This window comes from Mobula birostris, chromosome 14, assembly GCF_030028105.1.
Source record: "Mobula birostris isolate sMobBir1 chromosome 14, sMobBir1.hap1, whole genome shotgun sequence".
Classification (NCBI taxonomy): domain Eukaryota; kingdom Metazoa; phylum Chordata; class Chondrichthyes; order Myliobatiformes; family Myliobatidae; genus Mobula; species Mobula birostris.
In genome coordinates this window covers 28,204,434-28,211,377 of record NC_092383.1, presented here as the reverse complement: position 1 = coordinate 28,211,377, position 6,944 = coordinate 28,204,434, and positions in this window count along the sequence as shown.

Here is a 6,944-nt window from a genome sequence, read left to right as displayed (position 1 = left end):
TTTGAAACATAGGTAGCTAGTTGCCAATCAGGTGAGAAGTTGAAATCTCTGATCCTTGTATCAGGTCAGGAATCACAGTCTTAGAACATAGAATACTACAGCACAATACAGGCCCTTTGGCCCACAATGTTGTGCCGACCCTCAAACCCTGCCTCCCATATAAGCCCCCACCTTAAATTCCTCCATATACCTACCTAGTAGTCTCTTAAACTTCACTAGTGTATTTGCCTCCACCACTGACTCAGGCAGTGCATTCTACGCACCAACCACTCTCTGAGTAAAAAACCTTCCTCTAATATCCCCCTTGAACTTCCCACTCCTTACCTTAAAGCCATGTACTCTTGTATTGAGCAGTGGTGCCCTGGGGAAGAGGCACTGGCTAGCCACTCTATCTATTCCTCTTATTATCTTGTACACCTGTATCACGTCTCCTCTCATCCTCCTTCTCTCCAAAGAGTAAAGCCCTAGCTCCCCTAAGCTCTGATCATAATGCATACTCTCTAAACCAGGCAGCATCCTGGTAAAACTCCTCTGTACCCTTTCCAATGCTTCCACATCCCTCCTATAGTGAGGCAACCAGAACTGGACACAGTACTCCAAGTGTGGCCTAAACAGAGTTTTATAGAGCTGCATCATTACATCGCGACTTTTAAACTCTATCCCTTGACTTATGAAAGCTAACACCCCAGAAGCTTTCTTAACTAACCTATCCACCTGTGAGGCAACTTTCAGGGATCTGTGGACATGTACCCCCGGATCCCTCTGCTCCTCCACACTACCAAGTATCCTGCCATTTACTTTGTACTCTGCCTTGGAGTTTGTCCTTCCAATGTGTACCACCTCACACTTCTCCAGGTTGAACTCCATCTGCCACTTCTCAGCCCACTTCTGCATCCCATCAATGTCTCTCTGCAATCTTTGACAATCTTCTACACTATCTACAACAGCACCAACCTTTGTGTCGTCTGCAAACTTGCCAACCCACTCTTCTACCCCCACATCCAGGTCGTTAATAAAAATCACGAAAAGTAGAGGTCCCAAAACAGATCCTTGTGGGACACTACTAGTCACAATCCTCCAATCTGAATGTACTCCCTCCACCATGACCCTCTGCTTTCTGCAGTCAAGCCAATTCTGAATCCACCTGGCCGAACTTCCCTGAATCCCATACCTTCTGACTTTCTGAATAAGCCTACCGTGTGGAACCTTGTCAGATGCCTTACTAAAATCCATATAGATCACATCCACTGCACTACTTTCCTCTATATGCCTGGTCATCTCCTCAAAGAACTTTATCAGGCTTGTTAGACATGTTCTGCCCTTCACAAAGCCATACTGACTGTCCCTGATCAGACCATGATTCTCTAAATGCCCAGAGATCCTATCTCTAAAAATCTTTTCCAACAGCTTTCCCACCACAGACGCAAGGCTCACTGGTCTGTAATTACCCGGACTATTCCTACTACCTTTTTTGAACAAGGGGACAACATTCACCTCCCTCCAATCCTCCAGTACCATTCCCGTGGACAACGAAGACATAAAAATCCTAACCAGAGGTTCAGCAATCTCTTCCCTCACCTCGTGGAGCAGCCTGGGGAATATTCCGTCAGGCCCCGGGGACTTATCCGTCCTAATGTATTTTAACAACTCCAACACCTCCTCTCCCTTAATATCAACATGCTCTGGAACATCAACCACACTCATATTGTCCTCACCATCATCAAGTTCCCTCTCATTGGTGAATACTGAAGAAAAGTATTCATTGAGGACCTCGCTCACTTCCACAGCCTCCAGGCACATCTTCCCACCTTTATCTCTAATCGGTCCTACCTTCACTCCTGTCATCCTTTTTTCCCTCACATAACTGAAGAATGCCTTGGGGTTTTCCTTTACCCTACTCGCCAAGGCCTTCTCATGCCCCCTTCTTGCTCTTCTCAGCCCCTTCTTAAGCTCCTTTCTTGCTTCCCTATATTCCTCAATAGACCCATCTGATCCTTGCTTTCTAAATCTCATGTATGCTGCCTTCTTCCACCTGACTAGATTTTCCACCTCACTTGTCACCCATGGTTTCTTCACCTTACCATTCTTTATCTTCCACACTGGGACAAATTTATCCCTAACATCCTGCAAGAGATCTCTAAACATTGACCACATGTCCATGGCACATTTCCCTGCAAAATCATCATCCCAATTCACACCCGCAAGTTCTAGCCTTATAGCCTTATAATTTGCCCTTCCCCAATTAAAAATTTTCCTGTCCTTTCTGATTCTATCCTTTTCCATGATAGTGCTAAAGGCCAGGGAGTGGTGGTCACTGTCTCCCTGACGCTCACCCACTGAGAGATCTGTGACCTGATCCGGTTCATTACCTAGTACTAGATCTAGTATGGCATTGCCCCTAGTCGGCCTGTCCACATACTGTAACAGGAATCCGTCCTGGACACACTTAACAAACTCTGTCCCATCTAAACCCTTGGAACTAATCAGGTGCCAATCAATATTAGGGAAGTTAAAGTCACCCATGATAACAACTTCAAATAGTTAGTTCGGCACTTCCACCAGGTGAAATTTCAAGGTTCAAAGTTCAAAATAAATTTATTATCAAGATATATAAATAGCACCATATACAACCCTGAGATTAATTTTCTTGCGGTCATATTCAAGAAATCCATAATAGAATCAATGAAAGACTGCACCAACTTGGACATTCAAACAGTGTGCAAAAGACAAGTGTGCAAATACAAAGAGAAAGAAATAATAATAAATTAAATAAGCAATATATATCAAGAATATGAGATGCTGAGCATATGATGTAAATTCAGTATCAAGAGACTGATATATAGTTGATGGGAACATTAGTGTGACCATTATTAAATATTACCATCCCATTTGTAAAAATGGCATATTATATAATCAATGTATAAGGCTATTTTGATATCAGTGCTGCCATATTGCAGTTCAGCTCAGCAGAAACATGTTGTTGTTAGTTTTGCATAGCTGAACCACACTCAGCTGCAGGAAGGGTCACCCACTAGCACTACCTAAAGTGATCAAATCCTGCTTCTACTTGTTGTTGCTTGATGTCCACTGAATTTCTACAAGGTTTGTATGATCTAGAGATTTTTAAAAATGCTAAAAAAACCATGGGGAGTGGTGGGCCAGGTGATGAAAGACTTTATCTTCAGTCAAAGCTTCCACACAAGCAAGTTGCTTGTAGACATGGGTTCACAGACCGATATTCCTTTTGGAGTCCGGCACAACTGGGAGGATGAGCTGCCCACACAATAGGGCAAACAAATACAAGAAGGGAGGAAGGAAGTTTGGGAAGGCAAAACCATAAGCTGTTCAAAGAGCAATATCACACCTCAACCTCACTCACACCAATAAATAAAACTGTTATTGGGAAGTACCACTTGCTCCAATTGCAACTGTGGCACAAAGGCAGTGGGAAATCTGTATTGCTATGGAGTTGAAGGTAACAATGACATGAACTTTTTCTAACTAAGGAAGTACCCAGCAGCTCTATTATGCACGTCTCTTACATTCTGATTGAAAGAGCACAGACTACATTTCTCTTTCTCTTGCTATATAACAGATTGTATAAGCATACAGATTCACATGGTCACAAGTTTTTTTTCATGGTACAAGCTGCACTGATAGCCATGATATGTCAACCCTGGAAATGTAATGATGCAGGAATTTTAGATACAGCTAATGCAAGACAACTAATACACATTGTCAGAATTCAGACAAGAATGTGCTGCACAATAAGCATTCAAAATGCCACAATAAAATAAAATGTGATTATTGGATTAAAAGACTTACTGTCTGACAAAAGGACTCCTTACTTCAGTGTGCTACCTAGGCATTGTTGGCCAACTCGCCCACAATTAAACCTGGATAGTTAGTCAAAACATGGTAATATATATGCAACACACATCAAAGTTGCTGGTGAACGCAGCAGGCCAGGCAACATCTCTAGGAAGAGGTACAGTCGACGTTTCAGGCCGAGACCCTTTGTCCTGACGAGGGGCCTCGGCCCGAAATGTCGACTGTACCTCTTCCTAGAGATGAGTGGCCTGCTGCGTTCACCAGCAACTTTGATGTGTGTTGCTTGAATTTCCAGCATCTGCAGAATTCATCGTGTTTGTGATGATGATATATATGACTGGTGTGCTCAACAAACAACTTTAGTATGTGGACTACAGAGGAGGAAGTGTGTAATGCTCAGCCAAGAAAGAATAAGTTTCAGGCTCTGCACAAAGTCCTATGCATGAGGTGTGCTGGACTTCCCATTCTTATCGTAATTACAACTGTGGTCTCTGCTATTGTAATTGCGTATATTCTGCATTAAAGGATGTGCACAACTACAATTTCTCTGCCATTGGGTCTGGACAACTTGTGGTCTGCAAATGATGACATACAAGTGAAACTTCCAGATTAACCTTTTAAGTTTTGTTACCTGGACTGTAATCGCAGAGGCCTCTCAATCAACACCAAGAAGACGGAAAGCATGGTCATCTCCAGAAAGACAAACATCCCACAATGTGTGATCAAGATCGGAAATACAAACATCAAACAAGTCAACAAATTCAAATATCCTGGCAGCCTAACCTTAAGTAATGGCAGGTATGACACAGATATCAAATACAGAATAGCAATGGCGAAAGAAGCTTTCCAAAAAGTGAAGACCATATTAACAGACAGAAAGATGAGCACGTACACTAAAAACAGAATACTGCAGTGCTACATGTATTCTACCCTGACTTATGGAAGTGAATGCTGGACCATTTCTCCAGCAATGGAAAAGAGACTAGAAGCAGCTCAATTATGGTTCTACAGGAGAATGTTAAAAATATCAAGGACCACACACATATCAAATGAAGAAGTTCTCAGAAGATCCCAAGCAGTTTGATCACTCATACCAACAATAAGAGAAAGACAACTCAGATTCCTAGGACACATCATGCGGAAAGATGAACTAGAAAAACTCATACTCCTTGGAAAGATTGAGGGGAGTAAATCTAGAGGAAGACCTCAGGTTATGTACATCAAAAGCATAGCCAAGTGGCTACATATCGAGGAAATGGAAGTTATCCAAAAACCGAAGGATAGATCTTCATGGAAAACCATGCTCACCAAAGTCCGCATCGGATATGGTAGCTAGACAAACAGGCCTGGACTGTCACGGCAAGTGTGGAATTGAGTAATGTTATAATTTCACCTGCACTCTCTTTTCGTCTCTTGATTGGAGATCTTGGCTTGATCAAAGAAGAAAGACATTGTAAATGATGTGCAATCAGTGTGTTCTTAGCCTTCAATAAAGCCCCTTCAGAATGTACAGATGTATACATTTGAGATACAAAAAGCTGAAAGTGAATATAGTTTACTCAAGTGCTCTTACAGGCTGACTCTTGATAGTTCCATAAATATTTTGCAACATAGAGTACAGTCACAGAACACCATGTTTAAAGTGTTGATAGCCTTGAAGTAATAATTATAGCTCCCAATCACTATAAAGAAAAGCAAGGTTATGTGACTTCAGTTGAGTAAGATGAACTAAGTAATCTTGGATGCAAAAGTACCAATTGCTAACCTTATGCCTCAGCTTAGAAAGGCTATTAAAAAAAAGCATGCCACAGTCAAATTAATCTCCATTGTGATAGAACTGAAATGTAAGGAATTGTTAACTTGTATGAAACCTCAGTTAAACTATAAATGCTACTTACAGTTCTGCTTGCCGTATTATATGAGTAGTGTCCCAGTTAAGATTTCTACTGATAATGCTGTGGAGTATTTCATTTAGTAGCTTTCTGTAAATGCGGTGTGTCCTGCTGGTAGAATGTTTTGGTTTCGGCTAAAGATAAGGGGTTATGATGTTCAACTTAAGAATGATGTGTCAACCAATCAAGATGGTGGAATTGGAAGAAGGTTCTAAAGAGAGCTGGATGGAGAAGAAGTTGTGACAGACACTGGAGGGGTTTGTGGTCCTTTGGCGGGAAATGTGTAGGAGAGAACATTGGGAGAGATGTCTGTAGGATTAGATCCGATGGGAAGAATGATTGCAAGGAATGCTTCACGAGATGAAGGAGTCCAAGATGGGAAGCTCTACCAGTGATTGGTGATGAGGATTCAGTGCTGTGAGTAATGGTTACATCCAGCTTTTAGAAGAGATGAGCTCTAACAACGTGCCCATTTAGAGTGGTTTAACTGTAATGGGCCCTTTTCTTTCTTTACTTTCTCTTAATAACTGTTTTATAAAGCCAAAATTAGTAAACATACTTTTGTTATAATTTTGCATAATGTACAATCTGTTATTTATTGCCAACTGATAATTGTGTATGAATAGTATTTACACAAAAATCGCTCAAGTCGGGGTTCAGTTAATTGGAACATACCAACTTTCCTGTTCGGTTGAACCCCAAGTCATACCGACCCGAGATGTATATTGTTTATGAAAGATGGCATTCTCACTGCTGAGCCATGAGGCTGTTAGTCAAGCTAGCAAACGAGCCAAGTTTGTGTGTGAGCCCGGTGAGAGGGTTTCATATGAAAAGATACAGAGTCATTGGCAAGGCTGAAGAAAATATACAAAAGAATTTATAAAACTACATAAGGGTATAAATATCAAGAAAGGCAGTGAGTACTTTCTCTTGAGAAAAGAAGACTGAAGGGTTACTTAAGATCAAAATTATGAATGGTGATAAGTTGTCTGGGATGTGGAGAAGAGCATAAATAAAGACCATTATTATCAGATAAATAAGAAATTTAATGTGCAGTCTATCTATAAAGTATTTTATAATATTGTCACCAGAATGATATATAATACAGCAAGAATGTTCTAAACAAAATTTAATGGTGGTTGTCCATCATGTCTGACGATGACTGGAAACCTATGCAGGAGGAATTTTTAAGTAGAAAAGTGGTTGCCCTGGAGCAGTTCC